The sequence below is a fragment of the Rhinopithecus roxellana genome, chromosome 7 (genome assembly GCF_007565055.1).
Source record: "Rhinopithecus roxellana isolate Shanxi Qingling chromosome 7, ASM756505v1, whole genome shotgun sequence".
Classification (NCBI taxonomy): Eukaryota; Metazoa; Chordata; class Mammalia; order Primates; family Cercopithecidae; genus Rhinopithecus; species Rhinopithecus roxellana.
The window spans coordinates 102,598,893-102,611,573 of record NC_044555.1 but is presented as its reverse complement, the minus strand read 5'-3'; the positions used below and the strand labels follow the sequence as shown (position 1 = coordinate 102,611,573).

The window sequence follows — 12,681 nt, the reverse complement described above, 5'->3', positions numbered from 1 at the left end:
ATGAAGCCAACGGCAGCAGAAGGGTATCAGACTGTTCACTTGCTTCCAAGCATCAGGAATCAAGAACAGGCCCCACAGGAGCCTCCTAGCCACACTATACCTAAAGGAAGTAATACCTGCTCTCTAAGTCAGGGAAAAATGGAGCAGGTTTTCCAGCCACTGCCTTCATGGCCATTCACTTTGGACAACCCTGCATGCTGTTTCCATGGAGTTGCTCCTTCTCTGGGGCCAGTGATGCCAAATCCAGCAAAGGAGAAGTCCCCTGAAGAGCTCACAGAAGGGCAACCTAGCAACCTGTCCTTGAGCCAGGAAATGAAAGAGCTATATCAGCAACAGAGAGCTGTGGTTTGGGAGTTAGTTTAAATGGGGTTTTATTTCTCACACTTCATCAAGCATGGCTTGAAGAAGGAAGACATTATGACAGACCCATTTGAAAATCTGCAAAGCTGTGGTCTCGGAAGAATGTACGGAGTCCAGATTCTTTGCATACAATTCCAGGAAGGACCGCGGGTAGGAACCTGTGCTCTGAAGTTACATTTCATGAGAGATATGCCATGGACAGATACACTGATGACAGGCCCATTTACTCATAACCTTCAGCATCACATGGTGGTGTTTAGAACAGTGGTTCACGAATCTCTCTACACCTCAGAATCAACTACAAGGCTGGTTAAAACTACAAATCACACTCTTCATGCCTAGTCCTAGTACATCAAAATCCCCCAGGGGTAAAGCCCAGGAATCTGCATTTATAACAAGCTCTCCAAAATGATTCTGAGGCAGCCCACTTTTTACTCATACTTTAGTTAATAGTATGAGTTCTGGATTCAGAGATTCGGTCCAAATTTTGACTTCACCTTGTAATTTCAGACAAATCATTTTACCTCTCTGAGCCTTGCCTCCCTTGGGGTCACAAAGGGCTGTCGAAATTATGTTGCTTTTATAAAACAGGCAGCTTTTGTAGTATAAAAAAAGTATTAAAAAAAAACTAACGAAAGATGAGTGCCAAGAAGAGTTTCCTCTTCTGTACAATGGGCACCATAAAGGTTGCCTTCATCTTCCCTCAGCCCTCTCCCCACTACCTCCTCACCCCCTCCCTCAGCACTATCATCACATCAAGACTGCTGTTGAGATGGTTTGAGACTACCTGTGCAAAAATACTCTCCAGGCAGCGCTGCAGGGCAAAGAATTAGCATCTAGAGATCAACATACAGGTGCTAAATTGGATGCTGTAACTTCTTTGCTGCAGGATACAGTGCAAGACGCTTAACCTCTCTGTCTTTGGCTCAGTTTCTTCATCTGTGAAATGGAGATAACGGTTCTTGCTCACTAATTCTATGCAGTCCCAAGTTGGTCCTCCCATCCTGGCCTTGGTTTTTCTCCACTATCCCTTAATCTAACAGAATAGAGGAGTGTTGGCAAGGGGCAGCCTTTGAAGCCAGATATGTCGACTTGGGTGTGAGTTCTTAGCTCTGCACTTCCTAACTGTACTGCCTGGGTGCTTCAGTCCTTTCCTGTTAAATGGGTACGCTGCTACCTCCCTCACACGGCTGCTGATAAGAAAGGAAACGTCCGTACAGGCGCATCCGCACACAGAAAGCACTCAGTAAATGCTATTTCCCCCTTCCCCCTATACAAAGGTGAGGAACTCTCGTTGTTCACTTGGTTTCTGTCCCACCTTGTGTTTAAGGTATCCGGTCTCAAAGCCCGGAGCAGAGCCGAGGCGGCAGGGGATGGGGAGAAGGGAAGCTATGGGGTAGCAGCAAACTCACAGATGAAAGGGAAATGGGCCTGGTCGGTGCGTCCGAGCTCCACTTGACGCCGCGCCGGCTCCCGCGCCTGTCGGCTTCAGCCCCCGCCCGCCAGCTCTCGAGTCTTGCTAGCAGTAGCTTCGGGGCCAGAGGCTGCGCAGGGAGGCAGCCCCCTCACTCCGGTGATTGGCCACGTCGAGCGTCTTGTCACGCTCTTTTGTCTCAACGGGCAGAGACTGAAAGCAAACGCGACTGCCCGGAGTTTCAAACTGGAGGGTGGGCGCAGCCGTGGCTGCCTTTGGAACAGCGCTGCCTCGACTCGGCTACCTGTCACTGGGCGGTCGTGCGAAACATTCGCTGGGCCGGGCAGCCCCGGGTCGTTTATCGGCCCAGGAGGCGCCAGCGATCCTGTTCCCCAGAAGAGCTACGGGGACCGGAAGGCGAAACAGAGCTGTCCACGGGGGAGCATAAGCTGCCCAACAATGGAGCGCAGGTAAAGAAAGAGCGCGCGATTGCCCGGCGCGGAGAGGAGTGGCGGAAGCCCCGCCAGGACTGGGCGGCGCCTGGCTTGGAGAATCGGTAACTGCGAGGTAGGGGATGGAGCACTCCCATGGCCTGGTTGCGCTGAGGAAGGAGTTGTGGTTCATCTGGATGCTGCCGACTGGGTAGGATTTAGGATTTGCCTGGACTGAAGTGGGCGGGGGTGTTGTCGGGCGGGAGGGCAGGTGTTCGGGGAGGTGGCAAGGGGCGGGAGGAGACGATCGCAAGCTGTCTTGAACCCCTTTTGCGTCTCCTTATCTCTTCCTGGGAAGGAATATGGGGGTGGGAGGTTATCCACCTTCTAGTCCCTTTCTCCCTGGCAGGTCATCAAAGCCGAATCCGAACTTGAGTTCTGTGGGGCGGATTGCAGAGCTGGTAGGGCGAAGGTCTCCCGGAGGAAATGTAAGGGGGGTAAGAGGGGTGCAGGAGGCACTATGGCTTGCGTTCAGAAGATGGGAGAGGGAATTTTCCGCCTGGCGATAGTGGAGGCGGTGGAGTGGAGGTATCAGGTTTTCAGATGAGGCTGCTTCCAATCCTTCCTTTCCTTCGCGTCACAGTCTTGAGGCCCTGAGGACTGGAATCTGCGACCCCCAGTGGACAAAAGTCGACTCTACCCCAGAGGCTAATTTTCTCACGGCAGGCACCTGTTGAGAGGCTGCAAGTAAAATAAAGGCGAACGCTAGTTTCCGAGTTCATGTAAGAATCAGAGAAATAACGGGGGTAAACTTTGACAAAGGGGTGTGATTGAGACCTGAGGCCATGAGATTAATGGGTTCTTATTACCTCGTGCGGGGGGAGGTAATAAAGGGGAGGGGCAGGTGGCCTGTGGCGTCCTGACGATTTTTCATGCTTTCTTTTTCCAAGAACTAAACATTGTCAACTCTAATATGTCTATAGCTCAACTTGCTTCAAGGACAGCAATGATTTTCATTTAATAATTTTCCATTTAATCCCTTTACTATATGGTCATTTCTGTCTCTTATATTCCTAGGTTTCCCTTTATAAGGATTAGTCAGATCAACATTATATCTCTAACAATGTCCGTTAGCTTTTTCACTCTCATTATACCGAGAGAATTTAATGGAATAAACCAGATTTTATATATATATGTGTGTGTGTGTGTGTGTGTGTGTGCGTGCGCGTGTGTGTGTATAAAATTACTCAACTTTCAAGTAGTCTTGAAAAAAGATGGGTAGGAGTTACCTTATTTCCCTTCATCAGTCAGCAGTATTTTCTTAACATAATGGAAGAGGCAGGAGATATTCCCACCTACAACTCAGGATTTCTATGTCCTATGGGTTCAGTTGTGTCCCCCACCCCCTCAAAAAAACACCAAATACATTCTGTTGGACTCCTGACCCCTCATCTCTCTCCTACTTGAAGATGGGTTCTTTACTGGGATACTGAAGTTAAATTACATTCATTAGGGTGGGCTCTAACCCGAAATGGCTAGCATGCATTGTGCCTATCAAAAGGGGAAATTCAGACAAAGAAACATGCATACAGGGAAGAAAATGTGAAGTAGCATACAGAGAAGTGGGCCATCTACAAGTTAAGGAAAAATCCCTGGAAAAGATCCTTCCCTCTTACTACTCAGAAGGAAACAATCCGGCTGCTGCTTTGATTTGGACTTCCAGCCTCCAGAACTGTGAACAATTAATGTCTACTGTTTAAGCCACCCAGGTCTGTGGTACATTGTCAGGCTAACAAAGCGAACTTAATAGGGATTCTGTTGTCCAGCAGATCTGATAGCTAACACCTGAAAGAGTGGAAGCAGCTTTGGAACTAGATAATGGATAGAGACTGGAAGCATTTTGACATGCATGGCACAAGAAGCCTAGAGGGCCTTTAGGAGACAGTTGGGGGAAATATGGACACCAAATGCAATTCAACTGAGGGTTAAGAGAAGAATTCTTCGCTGCAGAGAAAGGATCTCTGACTTAGAGAATACATATATCATGATCACCGATATGTTGCTAGAACTATGAGTGTTAAAGGTGCTTGTGGTGAGTTATCAGACGGAAACTAGGAAGATGTTACCGGAAGCTTGAGGACAGGCAATCTTAGTTTTACAGTGGCAAAGGATTAGCCTGTATTGTTTTCTTAGTGTTTTTGAGGAAAGTAAAAATTGTAAGTGATGAACTTTCACATGCAGCTGATTTCTGTTGTTGGGGCTTAGAGCACCACAATACCCCAAAATAAAGGCGCCAGAAGTAGTCTCGGATGTAAAATATGTTCTCTGAAGTCCTTGGTCCCCCTGTCTCTCAGCCCCATTCTTCCCGGAGAGCCAACTGTAACAGACCAGAATCCCTCCTCCCCAAGGTGGGTCCTAGAAACCAGAAGCATTTTTTTCTAAAGATAGTAACAAAGCCTAAAAATACTTTCCTCCACCTTTTTTTGTGTAAAACTGGCCATGAAGAAATGATCTGACCTACCTTGTCTGACTGCAGGTCACAAGACCCCATTACAGAGAGGGTCCTGCCTCATACCCAGGAGGAAGAAATGTGTGTTCACCAAAGCCAAGCACAGTCTAGACAAACAAACCCTGCCGGATTAGCATTAGGTCATAGCCTTTTTGTACCATCATATTTGTACAGGGCTGCCCATACTTTGTTGAACCTAAGCATATAAATAGACAATTTACCCTGTGCCTTTCTGTCTTTGTTCCAAAGGCTGCAGTGTATATATGTTAAATAAATTCTTATGGTTTTTTTTTTTTTTTTTTTTTTTTTTAGACAGAGTCTCGCTCTGTCACCCAGGCTGGAGTGCAGTCGCACGATCTCGGCTCACTGCAACCTCCACCTCCTGGGTTCACACCATTCTCCTGCCTCAGTCTCCCAAGTAACTGGGATGACAGGTGCCCGCCATCATACCTGGCTAATTTTTTGTATTTTTAGTGGAGACGGGGTTTCACCGTGTTAGCCAGGATGATCTTGATCTCCTGACCTCGTGATCCACCCGCCTCGGCCTCCCAAAGTGCTGGGATTACAGGCGTGAGCCACCGCACCTGGCCTTGTATGCGTTTTCTCTTGTTAATCTGCCTTTCATGAGTTGATTTCTTAGCAAACCTTCACACAATTTGGTATAGCAGGAAGGGTCACCAAAGCCACTCCACTCTTCTGGAACCTGCAGTTAAGGGAATGCAGTCATCTGACAAGCTGGCAAAAGGGCAAGAATTTCTTACCAGTCAGGCCCCCAGGTTCTCTCTGTGTACAACCCAGTTGGACAGATGGTACAAAACAAATCTCTCTGTTTGTCTCCTCTACAAGGTTTCATGCCTAGGAGAAAAATATTTTTGTGTGACTAGTCTAGCTGTAGCGAATCTGGTACACCTTACACTACTTTGTGGTATGAATATTCATATTTTTGATCACTTTCATGCCAGAAACAGTGTACTCCTTTGACTTTGTCTTTCTGTGTTGTTCATAGAGAGGGTTACAGGATAAAGTTCCCTCTCCTCTTGATCTGTGTTCTTGAGAGCTTGATTTGTGAGCAAGAGGAAGCACTCTCTCTTGCTTGCCACCATCCAGGGGAAGTGATTTTTGGATCACAGCAGGTGTCTGGTCTAACAAATCTCTTCGCTGGGAAGTGGAGAGATTTTATTTTGTTCCAAATGTGCCAAGCTCTCGGCAGGATTTGTCGTAAGAAGTCCCGTCCATAAGGGGCTTTTGTCATCTCAAACTTTATTGCCTCAAGCAAGGATCACCAACCCATAATCCAGGTATCGGTACAGGTCCGTGGCCTGTTAGGAACTGGGCCATTTCAGCAGGAGGTGAACATAGGCCAGCAGCAGAAGCTTCATCTATATTTACATGCACTTTCCACTACTGGCATTACCGCCTTAGCTCTGCCTCCTCTCAAGTCAGCAGCATTAGAGTCTCATAGGAGCGAGAACCCTATGGTGAACTGCACGTGCGAGGGATCTTCAGTTGCACACTCCTTTTGGGAATCTAATGCCTGATGATATGTCACCCTCTCCCATCACTCTGAGATGGGACCGTCTAGTTGCAGGAAAACAAGCTCAGGGCTCCCACTGATTCCACATTATGGTTAGTTGTATACTTATTTCAATATATATCACAATGTAATAATAATAGAAATAAAGTGCGCAATTAATGTAATGCCCTTGAATCATCCCAATACCATTCCCCCAATGCCGGTCCGCGGAAAAATTGTCTTCCAAGACACTGCCAGAAACGTTGGGGACCGCTGGTCTAGCTAGTGAATGCTGGTAAACAGCAATCCCAGGAGTCATTTGTTGTCTTAGCCTATGTCTGAGAACAGGGGGAATCTTTGGGATTACTTCTTCTCTGAAGAGCCTATTGCATCCAGTCACTATTGAAATTCAGTACACTATTAAGAATTATAATTGCCAATGGCCAAAAAATCGACACCTTAAATTAACCTCTTCAATTTTATTAAAAGGATTTTAGAGATTTCTTATTCTAACAGATTGATAGAAAGGTTAAATGTATAAAAAGACACATAATGGTGTGACAGCTAGCCTTAAAACTCTTCTTGACAAAAGTAAAGAGCAAAAAAATCTGACCTAAAGAAAGTTAAATTCCTGTGTCTGCTCAAACTGCCCCTGTGAGAATAAAAACAAAGGCCACTTCACCTTGCGGCCTTTGAGTTCAAATTCTGAGCTTTCACCTCGACATCATGGGTTGCATTCCTGATCAGGAAACCATCCCTTCATGGTTTAATGTTTGTGTGACTTTTGGTGAGTACCAATTTCTTATTGACCCTTTTCCCTTCCCTGGATGTCTTTTGATTTCCTGTCTTCCATCTGCGACGGGAGCACGTGAGGCTCTTTGGCCATTGTGTGTAGATAGCTGAGAATCTAAAACCTTAGAAAAGTTAGCGGGCCAAATATGTGGTTGTATCTTCCAGGGGTGGAAGAATGCCTGGAATGTATAGCTTGCCATAGTTGAGGGTGGGCAGGGTTGAGTACAGCCTGCTCTCTCAGCACAACTGTGCCTGAAATGTGGGCGGTATGGAGAGCTGGAGACTCAGACAAAAACAGGTGGAGGAACGGCGCACTTCCCTAGCCCCTGTTTTGTCCCACACCACAGCCCAGGTTCTTGCTGCAGAGGGAGCCCATCTGAGCCTTGGATCCAGGCTGCTTCTGGGAACCTGAAGTCCCCCAGGACACAGTGGTGCCTTGGGGACTTTTGAAGGAAGCAAGTGGCCAAGGGTATGAAAGTCATGAGAAACCCTAGCTTAACCACTTGGTGACCGTGCACAGTCAAGAATTTCACCATGATGAGGTATAGGAAGGAACCTAATTAATATCCAGGGAAGCCACCCACAGGAAGGAATTTCTTTCCCAGAAAGCTAGTATGATTTAATATTAGAAAATCTATAAACATGATTTATATGAATAAACCAAGAAATGTTTTTTAAAATGTAAATCTCAAAGGTTGCTAAAATGGCATGTGTGAATATTTGGTATCTCTTACTTTACCTAAAATGCCTAGAAAAGAAAAGATGCTACTGACCTCAAACAAAAGCCCAACACCATGTTTGAGGATGAAATGCTACTGTCATTCCTATGAGGGTCAAGAAGGTGACAAAAAAGCTTTCTATCAGCGGTATGATTTCAAAGTCTTGATGAATACTGGGCATTGGACTTTTAAAAAGGCTTAACCACTGAAAAGGGGGCTAAGTGTTTTCAACTGATCTGATTCTCTTGCAAATGATTAAATATCTAGAACAGTTTTTCTCAGGACAACTTTACACTTCTAAAAATTAGTAGGAACCCCAAAATCTTTTCTGTAAGTTTTATCTGCCAATATTTACTTCAAAATTATTAGAACAGAAATTTTGATGAATTTATCTTAAAATCTACGTTAAAGTAGTACTTAAAAACCTATCACGACTGGGCGCAGCGGCTCACGCCTGTAATCCCAGCATTTTGGGAGGCCGAGGCGAGTCATGAGGATCACGAGGTTCAGGAAATCGAGACCTTCCTGGTTAACACGGTGAAACCTCGTTTCTACTAAAAACACGAAAAATTAGCCAGGCGTTGTGGCGGGCACCTGTAGTTCCAGTTACTCGGGAGGCTGGGGCAGGAGAATGGTGTGAACCCGGGAGGATGAGGTTGCAGTGAGCCGAGATCACACCTCTGCACTGCAGCCTGGGGGACAAGGCGAGACTCCATCTCAAAACAAACAAAAAACAAAACAAAACAAAACAAAAACAAACCTATCACCTCATGTTAACATAAATTACAAACGCATATGAAAAATATTTTTTCTAAAGCCGTAGAGTGGTGATTGACTTCTTCTTTTTTTTTTTTTTTTTTTTTTTTGAGACAGAGTCTCTGTCGCCCAGGCTGGAGTGCAATGGCCGGATCTCAGCTCACTGCAAGCTCCGCCTCCCAGGTTTACGCCATTCTCCTGCCTCAGCCTCCCGAGTAGCTGGGACTACAGGCGCCCGCCACCTCGCCCGGCTAGTTTTTTGTATTTTTTAGTAGAGATGGGGTTTCACCGTGTTAGCCAGGATGGTCTCGATCTCCTGACCTCGTGATCCGCCCGTCTCGGCCTCCCAAAGTGCCGGGATTACAGGCTTGAGTCACCGCGCCCGGCCGACTTTCTTTTAGATAATTGAAAATCCCTTAGACTTCTTACCTAGGAAAAGTCAGCTGGATTCTTGTAACTGCTTCTGGACGTGATCTGTTGCCACATCACACACAATGAAAGTCAGGAAAATCCCACTGTACATGCGAGAGAGCATGAGAGTGAAAAAGGAAACTATGAGTAAAACGAAAACGTTCCCATAAACGAAAACCTAGAAAAATAACTAATAAAAGTGACCGTTTAGGAAACTGAAGAAATGCTCCACGACTGGAAAATCCACCACGTTCTCTCGGAGCAAACTGCGCTATAGATATATGAGAGCTGACAATGTTTGGTTCACGGAAAAGAATGCACAAAAAATGGGTAGGACACCACACGCCACCTGTCCCCACCCCCGGCTCCAAATTGGAAGTCGCTTTTGGCCAGTGACTCTGGCTCAGAGACTGTAATTCCGTCATTGGCTGAGCCAGTGGAGACTGGCGTGTGAACAAAAGTTCCCTGAAAAGGAATTTGGAGGACAGAGCTCTTGTTGTGCCAGTGAACACTTGGTAATCCCTGGAGAGGCTGCCTTGGGCATGAAACCAATTACACTGAAGGGAGTGGTAGGGTTTGATAGTAAACTTTCCCTCCGAACTTCCTAATAAAGCCCATTTATGCAAACGAAGGATTGAAATTCCTGAGTTCTGATTGGCCTGCACAGCTGAGCTCTGATTGGCCAATGCCACTGAGCCCTGATTGGTTGATAGAGCCTAGCTCTGATTGTCTGGTTCTGGTATGCTCTGGCAAAGCCTCAATGTTGAAAAATATTTGTCCAGGTATATTACATGGGCTCAGGGAGAAAAAGGCATATTTAAGCCTCTGTATTCAAACACTATCTGTAAGCTTTGGGAAAAGTGTAAGAACAAGCCAGACATGAATTATGAAGCCAGGGGATGTGCTTTTAGATCTTATTACCGTAAGGAAATTTTTGAAAAGGCTGAAGGACAGAGGCTTGTATATCAGTGCAAGGATATGCCCTCAAACAGATTGGTCATAGATGATGACAAATGCCAGACTTGTAATGAAGGTTTAGCAGCAGCTTCTGATGCAAGTCATTAGAACGAGTGTCACTGTCTGCAGAGAGTGTCCTGAAAGCAGCAACTTCTGTCCTTGGTGGAAATAACTCATCTCCTATAAACTGCTCCAGAGCAGAGAAGGTTGTACCTGGAGTTGTGAATATCATTTCCCCTGGTCACCATGCTTCCTCCAGGTCTCCTACTACTACCAAATCTGTATCAGCAACAGCAGCAGCTCCAAGGACAGTACGTGGGGCAATGCAAGTACCTGCAGTCATGACATCAGAAAATTTCAACTATGGCAGTTGAGTCAGTTATTGCCGGTGCACCATTAATAACCACCACTAGTCCAATAGAAGCAGCCTCACCAAAGGTAATCATTCAGGCAAACCCTACTGGGATGCCAGCTTCTACTGAAAACGGAGACAAAATCACCATCCAGTCTGCCAAACTCATTACCATCCCTGCTACACATCCAAGTCTGCACAGTGTAAGTAGCAGACGAAGTCAATTCTGACTAAGTCATTAACATCGTTGGAAACCCCCTGGCTGTGAGAGCACTTACCACTGTTTCAATAGTGCATGGTACACCTTTAATGGGACTATCACTGCCTACTCAACAGGCATCTGGCCAGACTTTTCTTGAAGTTATCAGTGCAGTCATAAAAGGTTAAATCAGAAGCAGTGGAAAACCAGTAGAAAGATGATGTGGAGACTGCAGCTGGTAGAAGAGAAACCAGCAGATGACATAAGACAGTGACCCAAGTAGCGGTTGTCAGTGAGCCTTCTGCTATTGCCCTTCGAGTAACTAACTATAAGAACAGAAAGACTGTTGACATGTGAAAAATAAAATGACAGCCCCACCATGGGCTTCAGACTGTGAGTGGTAGTACTAACATAAACACTTGCAAGGGAAGTCATCGAGAAAAGTCAAAGAAGACTTTAAAACATTTTGATGCACATAAGAAAACAATGAAACTTACTGGAAATAAATTCCCTATCCCATGTGTCAGTGAGAAATGAACTAAATGCATTGAGATGCTGACAGAAACCTCCCGCTTACAGTAGGAAAACAACTGAACCCGTCAATAGGAAAAAGGATTTAAAGGGACCAGGCAGCACGCTACTATCTCAAGTTATGCTAAGATTTGAAGCACTGACATTCTGCAAGAGGTTATACAGCTTTCAGTGAGGAGGGGTTGGGATGGGTGATCTCATTGTTACATATAGCAACTTTTAATGCATTGTATATGGCATGTTAGCAAGTATTACTGTGTTCTCACACTACTCACTTAACTTGTGCTATGTGAATACTCTGCTAATACAGGTGTTTTTTAAAAAACTCTACAAATACTTTATTTTTTAGTGATGAAATTCTAATGATTTTACCACTAGATTCAAAATTAAAATGGGCTTATGGATATTGTTTTCTTAATTCAGTGGTGATTGGGACTTTCAAAGATGCTTTATCTAGGTTTCCTCTTAGGAAACCTAGAATGAGTCATGATTTTAAGCCCCTTATTAATTCTCTCAGTAATTAGTTGTCAAAAATGAAAATATTCATGAATGATGAGTACACAGAATACAGAAAACCTAGTGAAAAGCCTGAAAGAGAAAATAAACGAACAGCAGAGTTCTGTGGGAGTTCTATGCCAGTGCTACATTATCTGATTTTCCTCATAATTCACCAAGAAGAACCAGCGGAACTTCACGACCAAGGGGCTGCAGTTGGTGATGGTAACCTAGCGAATGACCTCAGTATCATTCAGGATGCAGCCAAAATCCAGCTCCATCGTCTCAAAGCTGAGGTTGGGGTAATGCACTCCTCCATGCAGGTCCAGGCTGTCTCTCTGAGGGTGTTCCACATACTTAATTGCTAGAATTTCTTCTGCCACCCAGTTGTTCAGATCCTTTCTGTAGGAGGGTTCAAACTTGATCAGCAGGGTTTTTTTTCTTCATCAATTTCCAGTTTTATAGGCCACAAAGATAATGGATGGAAATTACCAATTTTTCTACTATGCATTTTCACCCAATACAAGTATTTTAGAATGTGAATTGAAGAATGGATCCAAAAGCTTCAGAAAGTGGAAAGCACAAAAGAGAAAGATGAAAGAAAGAAAGAGAAAGAAAGAAAGAAAGAAAGAAAGAAAGAAAGAGAGAGAGAGAGAGAGAAAGAGAAAGAAAGAAAGAAAGAAAGAAAGAAAGAAAGAAAGAAAGAAAGAAAGAAGAAAATATCTACTGCAAATGAAAAAATATATATATCATATAACTTAAGTTGACTTAAAACAAAGACCTTAAACTAATTTTTAGGGTTTTTTTTCTTGAAATGCGCTAATGGCTTGTTTGTGTAAAGCTTTTCCATTAAAACAAAAAAAAAAAATTTTAATTTTGTACATAACACAGTATTGTTGTAGAATTCACATGAAACATTTTATGTGGTAAAGTCAATTAGCTCCCTAATTGTGGACAAATTAACAGTTGGTTCCTGTTCTTTTGCTATAACATACTTGTGCCACCCACATAGCCCTGGCATCTGTGCAGACACATCAGTTTCAGTTCTACTGTCACTTGGAAGATCAGGTTCAGCATGAGTTTTTGTCAGGTAGCTCTAATACCTGGAGTTTTCTTTCTTTTCTTTTTTACTTGGTTGAAATTCAAGAGGAAAAGTACCAGTGTTCAGATTTGAACTATCATAGTTTGTATATTCAACAAACTATTTGAAGTATATTGTGTTTCGGTTTGCTCTTGTTTCAA

At 44.4% G+C, this 12,681-nt stretch overlaps 1 pseudogene; it reads left to right on the top strand.

Annotated features, from left to right (window-relative positions):
• LOC104654555 lies at window positions 1-10,777 on the top strand (annotated as a pseudogene).
• The last annotated feature ends 1,904 nt before the right edge of the window (window positions 10,778-12,681 follow it).